A 15627-nucleotide genomic window follows, 5' to 3' on the forward strand; every position below is an offset into this window, starting at 1 on the left:
TTGAGATCCTGCAAGGCATCCTGCTCCAAGAGGCTGCGTCGGTGCGACAAGTCTCACAAAGACTTGTTTCTGGTGGAGTTTGGGGGAGAAAGAAAGACTTCTAAGCCAAAAGTCAGTCTCTCTCTCTCTCTCCCTCTCCCTCTCTCCCTCTCCCTCTCCCTGAGAACAGAGCTAGAGACTGTATCCTGCAATCCCAAATAAAGAATGATTGATTGGTAGGAAAACGGGGTGGGGAATTTTCCTGCAGACTTTTTTTGGGATTTTCTCAGGGTCTCTGATTCGTGGGATTTAAAATTATAAGTTTGGTGGTCCCTGAGGTCGAAAAGGTTGGCGATCCCTGGTTTAGTGTCTATGGAGTGCTGGATGACTTCAGTGTGGAGTGGGTACAAAAAATGGTAGAAAATGGAACACGATTTCTTGGAAGAGAGTAGATTCAGCTGCCTGGCATCCCACATAATAGCATTCTTCATGGCAACTTTATGTTGCAGGAACTATTTGTTGTTCAGTGACATCAATATGGATTATTTGTAGTAAAGGACATCAGGTTTATAACTGGAATTGGGCCCAGAATCTTGGTGATTAAGCAAAGCGGTTAAGTGAGATATCACATGACCACTTTGTTCAATGAACGCAATCCTGGCTCACTTAATTGCAGTAGATAAGTGGAGCATGGGGTACTTTGGGCTGAGGGAAGCCTGGTGGTCCTAAATGCCTTCAGGCTGCTAACTACCCAGCCAACTGCTATGCATGGGAGCCTTCAGATAGTTCAGGGTGTACCAGCATGCACAAAGCTGCTGCGGCCTTGGAGGCCTTCTGCCTGCTCCCTATCAAGCCACATGTAGGTGCCCTTGGCCACCACCAAGATCCAGCAACATGCAATTTACCTTTCCATTTTTCTGGAACTTCTGATGGAGACACCCATCTGATGCAAGGTGCAGCCTTTCTACAGACGTTACCTCGTTCCATTCTGCAAGTGAGCACTATTTTTGTGATCCTGTAGAGGGTAGATACTTTTCAAGCTACTCCCTTTTTGGGGGCGTTACCATATACATCATAAATGAAACCAGGTTGCCAATCACCCAAAATATGGTCACATGACCATTGGGAGCAATGCAATGTTTTACAGCTTCTGGAAGTGCTTTATGGGCTGTAAAGCATCCTTTCTGAGGCCATCGTAACTACACAAAGCAACTGGTCATAAATTAATTTATTTCTGTACAGAAATAAAAGAATATCTCAGTGGGAAACAGTACCTGGCTGACCTTATCAGGAGTGGAAAGTTAAGTAGGACCAGGCCTTAGTTAGACCACAGTACCAACAAGTACCAGGGCTTTAAGTTAGATGAGGAAATAGAAAAGCATCACAAATTATTTTCATTCCGTTGTCAAACAAACCATGGATATAGCCCTGAAGTGTGCGTGTGTGTTTGTGTGTATGTGTATACACACACACACATTTCTTAAAATGACTTTTTAAGAAAATAAATTATATGAATGCAAAGTGAACTTATTTTTCTATTGAAGGTACACAGCTGAAAGTCTATAATTATACTGCAAGTTGATCCATATCCACGCAAATATAAACTATTAATGGACTTCTATTACATAAATGTTTATGCAGTGTCAAGTCATAACCTATTTTATGTGGCTATCAACATAGGTTGCATCTGCTGCCATCATGTAAACATTATTAATAGACACAGCTAGCCAAAACAGAACTGATTCCAAGTAATTATCCTGAACCAGATGGGTTAAATTCATCAATCCACTCATGAATGCTGTTGGATTGCTTCCCACAAAATGGTTTGCCACAAGCCATTTTTTCTTGATAAGATAACACCGCAGAGACATTGTGGTGTGGTTTCCACCAGGATACATCAATTTATTGGGCAGCATTCTTCAGTTTTAGTAACTGGTTGAAACCAGATGGTTACTCAGGATCTGTAAAAGATAGGAGCTATTTCGTTAGTATAACAGACAGTTGGAGAAATAATGACATAATGAGCAAAAATATAGAGGTTATTTCTTAGTTGGATATTTGGTACATATTATCCTTTGTTTTGACTCATGTAAAGCAGATTCAGAGTACAAATAGATAGTGAAGTCTGGCTCAGAAATGGAGTTCCTGCCAAATCCAGGAAAACTGATCTAGAGATATCCAAAAGTGACTGATTGTGAGGAAATACTTCACAGAAATAACTATTTCAGAGCAAGCCCTTGCTCCCACCTAAGCTATTAGTTTTTAGGCATTGAGGAACATTAGTGACCCTTACATGGATCTCTAAAAGAAGATACATAAATGTCTTCATGTGAAACCAAAACATGGAATGCTGAAATAATGGCTATTTCACCACCAGTGAATTGAATTTAGCAGCATCTAGCCATTTCCTATTCTCCTGTTATTTTGATACAAGAAATGCTTGAGTAACTCAATATGCTATAAACCACTATTGGGATCCTGTAATAATTATATCAGCCAAATTGTTACATTCTGCTCCTGTTGCCTAGCTCCTGATCTTGGGCCTCGTGCTTCTTAGACTAGAGGTTGTCCTCACTTAACTGTTACTTAACGACTGTTCAAAGTTACACCAGACCTCCCCAGAGTTACTTACAACCTGTTTTTGAAGTTCCAATAGCCATCATGACCACCTATAGTCGTGTGGTATTGCATTTTGAGCATTTGACAACAGACTGACATTTACGGGGGGTTTTGGTGGGTTTTGTTGGTTTCCAATTTTTACTTTTCCAGCAAAAAAAAAATGCCCACTGGGGAAAACAGATTTACTTAACAACCACTGCGTTCACCTAATGACCACTGCAAAAAGGTTGTAAAATTGGTGACCTGCTTAACAACTGCCAAGACAGACCTACAACCATAATTCTGGGCTTAATTACAGTCATAAATATACTTTTTGCACACAACTCGGCACCACTGATGCTTAATTTCTGTAATTATTTTGTTGCTGATTTTGAACTGTCTGCTGATACTTTGTCCTTGGAAACAATTTGTTATTGATCTCTGATGTGGCATTGCTTAAACCTTAACTTGATATTTGCAAATCTGAAGCTTCTTGGGCCATATTTGATTTCTACTTCCTATCCTTGAGAGATCTGTACAATGGCAAAATTCCAGTGAAATAATTCATAATACATTGTGTTGAAGAATTTGCATTGCATTGTATTTGTTCAAATAACACCTGATAATAAAAGTGTTCCATTTCTATACCTTTCAAGGATCTCAGTGTTAATATACTCCATGCTCAGACCAAAGGTTTATTTCTGCCCTTCTTTATCTTAAGTCCATCTAATGTATTGGACTGTAGCTTTAGAACATCCAGCCAATAGGCTAGTAAGGAAATAAGAAAGTGTATTTCCACATCTGGAAGGCTTATATCAAGAAAGTTGATCTATTTAGGCTAGAATTTCTCTCTTTGCCTTGAAATTGAGAAAAACATGATGTAATGACATATTTTGAATGATTAATTTGGACAACAATAGGTATCAACCAGATAGAACTGCCTTTCAAATTACAATGTCTTCTTTGAATTTATTGGCTGAGGGTCAATAGATTTGCCTCATTGTGAAATCAAACAATTTGTGACATATATTTATTTTATTTATTTATTTATTTATTTGATTTGCCAATTGTTTACAAGATAATAAGTATAAGTGTATACATAGTTGTGAATACATGAAATGGGTACATATAAGAAAAATAAAAGAAGAATAAGAGAAACAATAGGACAGGGATGGTAGGCACGTTGGTGCGCTTATGCACGCCCCCTACAGACCTCTTAGGAAAGGGGTGAGGTCAATAGTAGACAGTCTAAGGTTAAAGTTTTTGGGGTTTGGGGAAGAAACTACAGAGTCGGGTAGAGTATTCCAGACATTGACCACTCTATTGCTGAAGTCGTATTTACTGCAATCAAGTTTGGTGCGGTTAACTTTGAGTTTGTATCTATTGTGTGCTCTTGTGTTGTTATGGTTGAAGCTGAAGTATTCATTGACAGGTAGGACATTGCAATGTATGATTTTATATACCATGCTTAAATCAGACCGAAGACGGCGTAATTCAAGGTTTTCTAGTTCTAGAATTTCAAGTCTGGTGGCATAGATATATATAGGAAGTATTCCTTCAAAAAGCAATGTGAAGTGAAATTAACAGAAAATCCAAACATAAAAATATTATAGCTCACCAAAAAAAATCATATACAGGATTTCTTGCATGGGAATAAATCATAAAGGAAAATTAGCATTATTCTACTTAAAAAGGCAAAAAGTTGGGGATCTGTTTTAAAAAGATAAATTATGAGACCATTTTTATAGCTTGTAGTAGAATCTGATCAGTCCTTTGTCTGAATTCAGTTCACATTGTCTTCTCATGGGCTATAAAGAGGTATGCTCTGTTCCAGAACAGTAATCACAGTCCATTAAATTCTACTCCCTGTAGTCTTTGCTCCCAGTTACATTTCATACGGTAGATCTGTGTGCGTGCGTGCTGCAGAAGCAGAAATTTGTTCCCAAATGTTCACATAAGAAGCTGGCAGAATTATTACAGGGGTTTTACTTCTATTTACATAGCACTTTGCTTAACTATATTTGTTTAATAAAAACTAAAAAGATTTTACTTCTCAACTAAAGAAAAACAAGCAAAAATAGATAATTATGATACTTTAATGAAGTTAGTTCCTCAAGAAGATGTAAACTTGGTAGCATGCAAAAAAGTTTATTTTGCTTGGGTTCACGCACAATATGATTAATGGATCAATGGGCAAAGGTATTGTGCAAATATAATACAATTAGCAGTGGGCAAGAGAAGATTAATTTTCATTTTGTTTGGGGGTTAAACCACTTTTAACTTAGTGCTCTTTGTTGTGAACACCATCATTCAGCCCAAAGTTGGATAATGCTAAAACTTGAGTAATCATTCTTCTAGAAATTGAGCTGGAGATAAATTGTGTATGAAAAAGACAAATACCTGTTTAGAACTCACTGGCGGATTCCTCTCAATTTCAAACCATGCCTGCTTATCACTAATTACTTGCAACATTGCACTCATGTTTCCTGCTTGTCCACTGGAGAAGGTGTGAGTGCTGTAGTGAAGCCTTGTAAGGTATTGAGTTATCTGATTATTAGTTTTTTAAGCAGATCTAGTATTATCACAGATTTACCTTGTCCCCTTGAACAAACAGCAGAAACTATGCCTGACTTTTGTAAAAAGATACAGTGGTAGCCAAATGGAATTATAAAAAGAAGCCTTACCTCCAGAAAGGGAGAAAAGGCAGTTAAATTGGAGTAAAAATAACACTGAGCTGGCCACGGTAGGTGAAGACAAAGGGGGAAAGAGCATAGCATGATGTCTTTCCTCATTGGGAAGATGAATGTGTTCTGATAAAATGCCGCAGATAACTTGACAATATATGCACACAGAATTGAACATTTTTTAAAGGAAAAGAGATGGTTGTTGCAAAGAAAAGTGCTTGTTTTACTGAGATTTATTGGAAGGAAAGGCATATGCTTTATTAAAACACTTAACTGTTTCATGAACATTGTAACACTTCAGCTTTCTAAAACTAGGAAAAAGTATGCAGGGACATTTGACAACAAAACCTTTATTGATTACAGAGCATTTTTCATTTTCATTTGCAAGCCAAAAGAGGGAAAGCCCATTTGCAGCATATGCAACTGAATTTAAAAAGCTGTCTAAACACTACAGATTTGGTGAAAAGCTAAATGATATATTAAGAGTTTGACTACTTTGTGGAATTTTGAAAGAAAGCATTAAAAAAGATTCTTAATAGAGATAAATGTATCTCTATTAAGAAGTGTAGTGGTGATCTCCAAGGTAACTGCTAATAGACATACAATAGAACCGCATTCAGGATTTTTTTTTGTTACCTCATGCATAGAAATAGAGGAAAATTCCATGGTGTTTCTCACTATAACTATGCACAAAGGTTTATATTGTGATAACACACTTATTTTTGCAGTAGATGTTTGACAAAGAGTCAGAGACCAGGTACTGTAAGACTGGCCAGGCACTCACTGCTCTTTAAGTTACACAAATATCACTGGAAAATATGTTAACATGCATTTGCAAAACCTTACACGATGTTCCAGAGAATGGTTGACTATGGCCTTCAAGTAGGATGCAACAATTATGAGTTCTTAAACCTACCGCTTCATATTATGGTCAAGCCATTGATGTACAAGCATATACAAGCATGCAGAGAAATTTCAAACAGTTATTATTACAAAAAATGTTAATACATCTGTGAGCTATTTTAGCAGATCCATTAGCTGAACAGATTTTTAAAATAAGCCTGTGATGCTTCATCCCTTGAACAGTTTCCAACAAATGTGAAGGGCATAGCAATATTCAAAACAATGCAAAAAAGCTTTCCCAGAAGCCAAAAGAAAAAAGTGACATCAGACACAGTACTGTAGCGTCTCACTATATGGTACTTAAGTCACATTGTGAAAGATAGCAATGAACGGCCAATAAGAAATAAAATAATGCACCAATAGGCAAAGAAGCTGAGGTTTGCTTTGAGTGTTAAATGCATGAACAGAAAGGAGTTTACTCTCATCTACTACAGTCCATATTTGATCCACAAAAAGATATTCTGCTTACACCGTCTGCTCAAATACTACATTAGGCTTTGCTTTTTTGAAGGCAAAGTTATAAATAATATTCAAAAGGACGCATAGTCAAACAAATTGCTGCTGGAGGGTAAAAAAAATGTGAAAAATCCACATCAGATTAAAGAAATAGTACCTGATATAGTTATACCCTTAAATTTAATATCTGAGTTATCTCTAGCAGCATTTCTCCTTAAAATAGATACCTGAATGGTGAATGTTTCATAGTCTTCAGTACCTCCACGTGCACCAAGTTTTCCTGTTTGTAGTGACAGACCATATCCTATCTGCATACAAAAGCCACCACAGCATTTCTTTAAAATACAAAGGAAAAGGCATACAAGATATAACAGGCTCTGCATCATGGTGTGGAGGGTTCTAGTATACCGTATCAGATTATTGTTGTTAGCAGTTGATTAAGCATGACTGCAATTGTACATTGTTGCTCAATTATTTTGGACAGCTCATTAGACTCATTAGAATTAGTTCTTTTAGAAGTTTCAGCAAAGCAAGCAGCAGAAAAGCTTATATTTTGTTTGATCAGTAGGAAAGACAGAACATCTTGCCAGGTTCTTACTGGTAAAATAGCTGATGAGATATTACACAATTCCTAGGCAAAAAATAATTGGGAACTTTTGACCCAATTAATGTGATTATGTTTTGCTCTAGAACCATTGAGAAAAAGCTCTGACTGGATTAAGGTCAATGTGAATGATGGAACTAGAGCTCTGATTATTATTATTATTTTTTTGTATATTACGAATGTTCTCAGAATGGGACTCTCAGGCCTCAGTCAGCAGAAGGAGAAGGGGCCACGTATACAACAGGATTGATCACAACATATAAACAGCATATAAGCCGTTATTTTCGTGCTATGTTGCCAACTATTTTCAGTACTATTTTCACAATGACTGATTTCATGTGTGTCATCGGCAATACAGAATCTTACAACTGTGCTTTTGTAATACCTGTTATAAAATATACTATAATTATTTCAGTTCTGACTATAATTGGCCAACGTTAAAGAAGAGAAACTTTGCAAATAGTACTTTGATTGCGTTTCTTTAAAGCTTTGACTGCATAGCAGTTAATTTGTGATTCTTCCATACTGTGAACTTGAACACTTTCTTAGTCCTGATTATGACTTTCTTTTTTCTTTTCGCCATATGGGATCTATTCAGCCATGAGGTAGGTATGCAAAAAAATATTTCAGTCATTTATTACAGTAGTGCACCAGCTGTTTCTGGGAAAATAAAAGAAGCATGTGTGATCTCAAGCATGGATTTGATTCATATATCATACTAACCCATAATTGGTTTAACTATTTTTAATTGAATAAACTCCAACTGGCCATAAATCATTGTTTGCAAACAATACTTAGTAAGCGACAGGTTACATCATGGTATGCCATAGTGTATTAATTCCATTGTATTTGGATCAACTAGAAAAAAGAAGAAAAAGGTTGCAAGTTGTATTGTGTGATGTCAGTCAACCACAATATTTATGGTTTTGTGTTCTATTTAAAGGTTCTTAACAAACATTGGCAAATGTATACTGGTTCAAAGGCTGAAAATTCTGTTGTTTGATTGGTGATAAGACTGACTATTCATAAGCAAAAACTTTTAAAATAGCACTGTCTCTCTCAAGAGAATTCAGACACTGCTGCCTCCTATATTTTTCTAACAATTCTGCTCTGTATTATTGTTTCAGGAAAATATAGTGACCAATGACTGTTATCAGCATAAAGTCTAATAGCACCAAGGTATCTACATAGTAGGATACATCCTGGAACTATTCTACTTTTTTCTGTCTGTATCAAGGCTAACAATTATTTTTCCCAAGGAGCCCCATGAGAAACTGGGACTGTTGTGGAGGGCTGGTGATGCTCACATTCCCTGCTGCTGCCCTGCCTCACCCCTCCACTTCCAACACCCTGCCCCAATGCCTTGCCTTTGCCAATGCTGCCTGTCCACCACTTCCAATGCCATGGATCTGTCAGGGACAGTCAAAGGGCCAGATGTGGGATGTAAAATGCTCACTTTTTATAATTGTCTTGCCTTTCCCGCTTTCCTGTTGGAGAGCAAGATTGGAATTCTTTATACTACAGGGGGAGAAATGCAAGTAAGGAATGGACAAAACAAGTCAGGCCTTCCAAGTATTGTTGAATTCCAATTCTACCAGCTGTAGCCATCAAGTCCAATGATAATAGATGAGGGAAGATAGTCAATTAACGTGTAGATGGCCACAATTTTGTGCGCCCTGTCACACAGTACTTTTATGTGAACCACCCTGCATAGTCAGATAAGAGCGGGGATTTTCTCTAGATTTTCAGCAGAAGAATCAAAGATTTATGTAGAGACATTTTCCAAATACTGAAGTCCTATGACTTCTGTAGGCGTAGGCTGTCTTGAGTTCCAGGCTTGGTTGAGCTTTGCTGGATGATGATGCACTGAAAGGGCTCTTGGGCAATTGCTATACCTTTACCTGGAGATCTTTGTTATGTAAAGTATTCTGGTCCAGGCCTTAATGGCCCACCTATTAACAAAGGTGGGGGTGAGCTTCTGCTTCTGAGGTGTTTCTGCTCTTGAGTTTCTACTCTTTTTACAGGAAATATTCTGCCTTTTTAATATTTCCTAGGATATTTCAATTTTCTAGGAGAGGGGTGGGTGCTAACTTCCTACTAGGACACAGTTTGCTGAATGGTATTGTATTGAAGAAAACAAAACAAGCTGGGTTAATTTGACATGCTAAGTCAAAGCATTGTTTACAAACTTCCACAGATGGCTTTGCATGACATATAAGCATAACCGAACAAATCATATTATGGCTTAAACTGTTGGCCTGTATTTCCTTACTAAAGGACCAAGTACCAGTTTGTTGTTGTAGTAGTAAGCTAATGGTAACATACCAGACCTGGGTTACAGAAAATTGGCCAACAACTTGATGGTAGAAAAAAAACCCCAGAAACTCTACTCCTCATTGTCATTTCATGGACATTTTTGTAGCCCAGATCTAGTAGTCCTAAATGAACTCCATATTGGGAAATTACCCTATCCCTTAAAGAGGTTTCATTTTACATTTGGTAAATTGTTCTCTAACTTTCTAGGGACAAAAAAACCTGTTTGAAATTTAACTTCATTCAGAGACAGGTTTGGTCTGCTCCTGAGTCATAAGAGAATGCAAAGTGTTTTTCTTCACAGCAGTGATTGCATATTGTATGAGTTCCGATGAATCCTGTTACTGATTGGCACAGCATGAAACAGTCTGAAAGAACAAAAGCTGCCTTCCCACTGCTTGCAAGTTTCTGTTCCTGAAGTTAACATTCCTATAAAGTAAAGCTATTTTAACCCACAAATCTCACGAGTGAGATGGATTGCAGCATCACAGGCTTATCTCTTAACTAAACCCACAGTTCTAATCGGGGTTTTTCTTTTTAAGTAACAGCCTTCTAATCTTGTCCATAATCTACTGTTTGAACGTAGAGTAAAACCACCTATCACTCTTCAGCTGTATTGGAATACTTCCTTCAATCCCAAGCCAACATGACTATTGGCAGCATGAAATTCTATAGTGGGAACTTATACACCTAACAAACATGTATGAAAACTACTCACTCTAGGCCAGTGAATGGGACAGGTGGAGAGAAACAGTACAAGTTGGCTGGCTGGAAAACTGGCCAGAAAGACAGACATAGAGAGTGTGGTTTTGTAAAAGACTCCTGTATTAGGCCTTCTAACTCTTGCTGGTGATGAAGTATTGCACTGTAAGATATGAAATATTTGTTACATGTACACATTTTGCACAGCTTTTCTTCAGATACTAGTACAGTCCTTTGGATCTTAATTTCTATAGAAGGTAGCAATTGGGGAATACTGGTATTCTTTACGAAAAAAGAATAGACTTTCTGCTTACGGATTATATAGATGACAGCAGTTTGGGAATATTGTTGATTTATGCTGGTGGATTTTTTTTTCCAGAAGATGTTCAAAAATGTGGCCCAAGGACAACAGGCGATCTGTGGAACCAAATTCTTTTGCAGCCTCCAGATCCCTCTAAAATAGGTCCGGCGAAACAGTTGGGGGCCCCTTTTCTATTTTTGTGTGTGTGTGTGTGTGTGTGTGTGTGTGTGTGTGTGTTGGGTGGTTTAAAGTACAAAACAAATACCTTAATTATTGTAAACTTTAAACTTTAAAAAACCCATCCCTCCACAATGAGTCCAATATCAGCCATCATGTAGAGTCAAGTATGGCCCTTGTATACTCGACTTTTGTGTTCTGGATGAGAGGAGCAATCTAATTTATAGAAAAAGAAAATCTGGATCTGTTACACTAATCAGGTTGACTGTTGAATGAGGTTGAGTTGAGTCATCAGGCTGAGGATGGCTCTACAGGAATATTTTGATGCTGGACCTCTGAGAAGACTGGAGATGGCTAAGCAACAAGTGGAGCCAATGACTGTAGTGGAATAAGAGTGAGTGAGGAGACACAAGGTAGTGATCTCTGGAGGATTTATAACTTTTTAGAGCTTTGGGAGACAAGGGAATAACCATCTAGATTGCTATTAGCACCTTTGGAAAGACAATGTTGTTTGCATACTTCCTTTTCTGTTATAAGAAACTTTTAGATCAACCATTTTACAGCACTGGGTGAGTTTCCTTCAATCCTTAGTGAAACAAGGATTTAAGTTCAAGTGTAAGAACTTTAAAAAAATGGAATTAACAGCAAAGGGATGATTAAAAATTTGATTTTAGAAAGTTATACATGAACTAAGAATCCAGATAAATGTGAAGATTTGGAATTAATTATAAAAAATCCAAACCCAACAGTACATTGGTTTTGATTTAAACAACAACAACAATGTATTATTTTAAATATTGAACACAACAGCCCTTATTCTTAACACTGGTACACCACAGGGTTGTGTGTTGAGTCCCTTACTCAATACTATTTATGTGCATGACTGCGTTTCCACTCACGCTAGTAATACTATTGCTAAATTTGCAGATGATACAACAGTGGTGGGACTCATCTCCAGGGGGGATGAGTCTGCCTACCGAGACGAATTGGAACGCTTGCTTTCGTGGTGTGGAGACAATAACTTGGTCCTCAACACCAATAAGACCAAGGAGCTTATACTGGATTATAGAAGGAACAGATCAGACATCCAGCCCTTGCTTATCAATGGAGACCGAATAGAACAAGTGGCCAGTTTTAAGTTTCTGGGTGTTACCCTAAAAGAGGACCTGACCTGGGGTGCCCACATTGCAGCCCTGGTCAAAAGGGCCCAGCAGAGTTTATACTACCTGAGACTTCTCAGAAAACAACTGAATGAAAAACTGCTGGTGACCTTCTACCGCCGCACCATAGAGAGCATTTTAACATACTGCACCTCTGTATGGTTTGTCAATTTGCCACAGCAGCAGATAGGAAAGCACTCCAGAGGGTTAATGTCATTGCCCAGAAGATCATTGGTTGCCCTCTCCCCTCTTTGGAAGAGCTTTATAGCTCCCGCTGCCTTAAGAAAGTTTAAAACATTCTCAAAGATCCATCTCATCCTGGGAACCCTTTTTTTGAACTATTACCATCTGGCAGATGGTACAGAATAATAAAAACAAGGACAAATAGGCTGAAAAACAGCTTCTATCCCAGGGCAGTAGCTCTTTTGAAATCTGCTGTACAGTGCAGTGTTGGTGTGGTGTCGGGGGTTTCCAGTTCAATGTGTGAAGGGTGAAGGATGTGTGTTTGTGTTTATTTTCATGGTCATGGTCATGATGTTCACTGAAGATGGTGTTTGATTTCTTTGTACGAGGTGCAATGACAATAAAGTAAAGTAAAATAAAGGGAACTATAGGGAATTAAAGATTACAGTTTAAGGGGAAAAACACTTAAACTTGCTTTACAGTTACAGAATGAAGCAAAATACTTTAACACTGGATATATTGAAAGATATTTTTGACCAATGGACTGAAAGGTTAATTTTAACAATTATTTATGTTTAAAAGATGTTATGGAAGAGGAACAGGTTCTACCTGACAATATTGAAATTGAGCTGGAAATGGATTTAAAAATGGCAGGCTATAGAAAAAAAATGGAAAAACGATGTTGCATGGACATGCAAAACAAACCAGTTGATGCCTTAATAATGAAATGAATATACAAACAACAAACCAACCGACAGGTGCAGGAAACGAAGATCAACATGAGTAATTGCTCCAAAGTATTTTCTTTATTGTTGTTTGCCTAATGGACAGAATCTTGCTAGACTGAAAGACAGTCTGCATATGATGAATGCTGTGAAGAATTAAGGAAGATCTTGCATAACAACAAATCAAGTCTCTTTATCCCTCCTTCCCGTACCAAATTCCACAACACCATCAGTGACCTTGATAATTTTCCTATATTGGATTTTAAAAAGTAGTTTGTTAACATTTTGAAAAGTTTTTGAAAAGTGACAAAGGGAAAATTAAAAAAAATATCAAATTCTATAACATAATTTGAATGGAGTAAAGATTGGTAGAAATAAAAGGTAGGAATATAAAGTTAGTTTATTTGATCAAAGTTAAAATAGATGTATTGTTATCTCTGGTAATACTTAATAGACTTTTGATGACATCAGAACTGAAATAATGATGCTTTATGGATTATGGAAAGATGGGACATGGTAAGAAGAGATTGTTGTATTTAATAAGAGCCGTGGTGGCACAGTGGTTAGAATGCAGTGCGACAGGCTACTTCTGCTGATCACCAGCAGTTCGGTCTCACCAGCTCAAAGTTGACTCAGCCTTCCATCCTTCCGAGGTCGATAAAATGAGGACGCAGATTATTGGGGGCAATATGCTGACTCTGTAACCCACTTAGAGAGGGCTGTAAAAGCACTGTGAAGTGATATATAAGTCTAAGTGCTACTGCTATTTTTAAGACGCAGTGATCAATTACTAAAATTGTAAAGGTGGGAAATCACTTCTTTAAATGGGCATGTGGGTTATCCCAAGTCTCCTCTCCTTGTTCTGAGAGAAATTCTGAAAAGATGTTCCATATGCCTCCTCCTTGTTCCACCATAATAGTTGGTTCTGCTCTCAACGGAGCCATCTTCATTTCTCTATTGCTGCCACATTTAGTTACGCAGCCAAAAAATTGAAAAATGGGCTTTTAGGCCTCACTTTCTCTGTCTTTGATGTAAATACTGTTCTGAAGGTCAGATCTAAACTAGTAATAAGGATAATAAAATAGGCAGGTTAAATCAATAGGAAAGATTGATTTAAAAACAAGGATTGAGAACATTAGAGATATAAATTCAAACATTTTCCTAATTTGCATTGGCTAGATGCTCTTATAGCTCTTGTTTCTTTTTTTATTTTCTTGAAGCAAAACTTTTTCTTAGTTGCTGACAAAAGAAGTGTAATAACAGTGATGGAGGCCTGGGAGAGAAGGTTCTGATGGGGGGAAAAAATCAAAGGAGCCAGGAAGAAGATTCCTGCCTCAAATAGGAGAAATTGTTCTCAATTGAAGTTATAATATTCAAAATGTTAATGCCTTTAGTTCCCGATAAGATATTATTTCATTTGAAATTGAGCTCATAATCTGATTTATGTGTACCATGCTTGCATGAAAAGAACTACATGCCTTTCTCATGATGGCTGAGAATTAAGCTTTCCTTAAAACTTGGTATGCATTAATAAATATCAGATTCTGTGGATGTGTCACTTCTTTCTCAGAAAAATCATCATTTATCCACGAGCTTGCTTGCAGGAGGAAGTTGAGTAGAAAGGCCCAATAAAGAATTATTTATATTCTTTTCCACTCAAGTCTGAACAGATGCTTTTAATTTCTTTATGTTGTAATAAACTAATAAGCCATAATAAGTCCTCATGGCAATGTTTTTCTAAGCCACAATCTAGAAATATTTGGAATATTTCCCAAACATTCATTTGATAAAGAGCTAAATAAAAATTGGACATAACAGAATCCTGCTGGTGGCCTTTTCTATCTTGCATAGGTTTGAAGACTGCCTTTCGCCAATTGTTTATAGGCATCCAGGACATGCAGCAAAGTGGATTTACTTCGGGTCACCTCTGTTAAACATTGTCATTTTACAGGATTGCAGAAGTATGTCTTTCTGTCCTCCCTCTGGATGGAAGAACATCTTTCTAGGGTTATGGACAGGGTCTTCTCTCCTAGGATTCTGGAAGACCTGCCTTATTCCCAGGTTTGGGATTAATATGTTATTAATGATTAATATATTTGTGTGGCCTTTATCTGCTTATATTGTTATTTGTGCTTTCAGTGCTTGTGTTTTCAACTGTTTGGGATTTTGAAAAATGCCCAGTCTATTGGAATGGACAGCCATAACAACTTTAAAATTAATCATCATATCTACATGGCAAATATGCAAATGATAATCTTCAAACCACTGTAATTGTTACCCTTAGTCCATGTCTCTCCTTATAGTTGAAATGTTGTACTGGCTAAGGGATAGGCTTTAACTTATAGCAAAACTGAAGGCCATCATTCTAGGATACATGGCAGCCATTATCTTCAGTGTATGCTTGGCCCTGTCCAATACATTTGTATTTTTACTTACTGTTCTCTATTTATGATATTTATTATGTTTTCATATTGAAAAGTACAACATTTTTTCTTTCATATTCTGATAACAAAAGTAGCTGGTTACTGTCAAATCTAACATCCTAAATATGCATTGTCACACCTGCCAGCTTTATAATTAGATTTAAGTGGGCTGCCATTCTTGTAGTGTTTGCATCATCTTTACAAGTTCAAATCCCATTTGTCTTCCTGAATCATATCTGCTAAATTTAGAAGCCAAATTTCAAGTTCAATCAGGTAGATAAGAATCTATCATTGAATTTATAGCTTTTGTTTAAAGACTTTGGCTTCTTTTCCTGTATTGTAAAACTGTTTCACTGTGAAAAATATGGTATTGATATGTTGGCAATATACTTTTAATTTTTATCCAGGAAATGAAAAGT

Source organism: Notechis scutatus, chromosome 2 (genome assembly GCF_049901735.1).
Source record: "Notechis scutatus isolate UNSWTSFEM ecotype Mainland chromosome 2, rNotScu1.2, whole genome shotgun sequence".
NCBI classification, from domain to species: Eukaryota; Metazoa; Chordata; class Lepidosauria; order Squamata; family Elapidae; genus Notechis; species Notechis scutatus.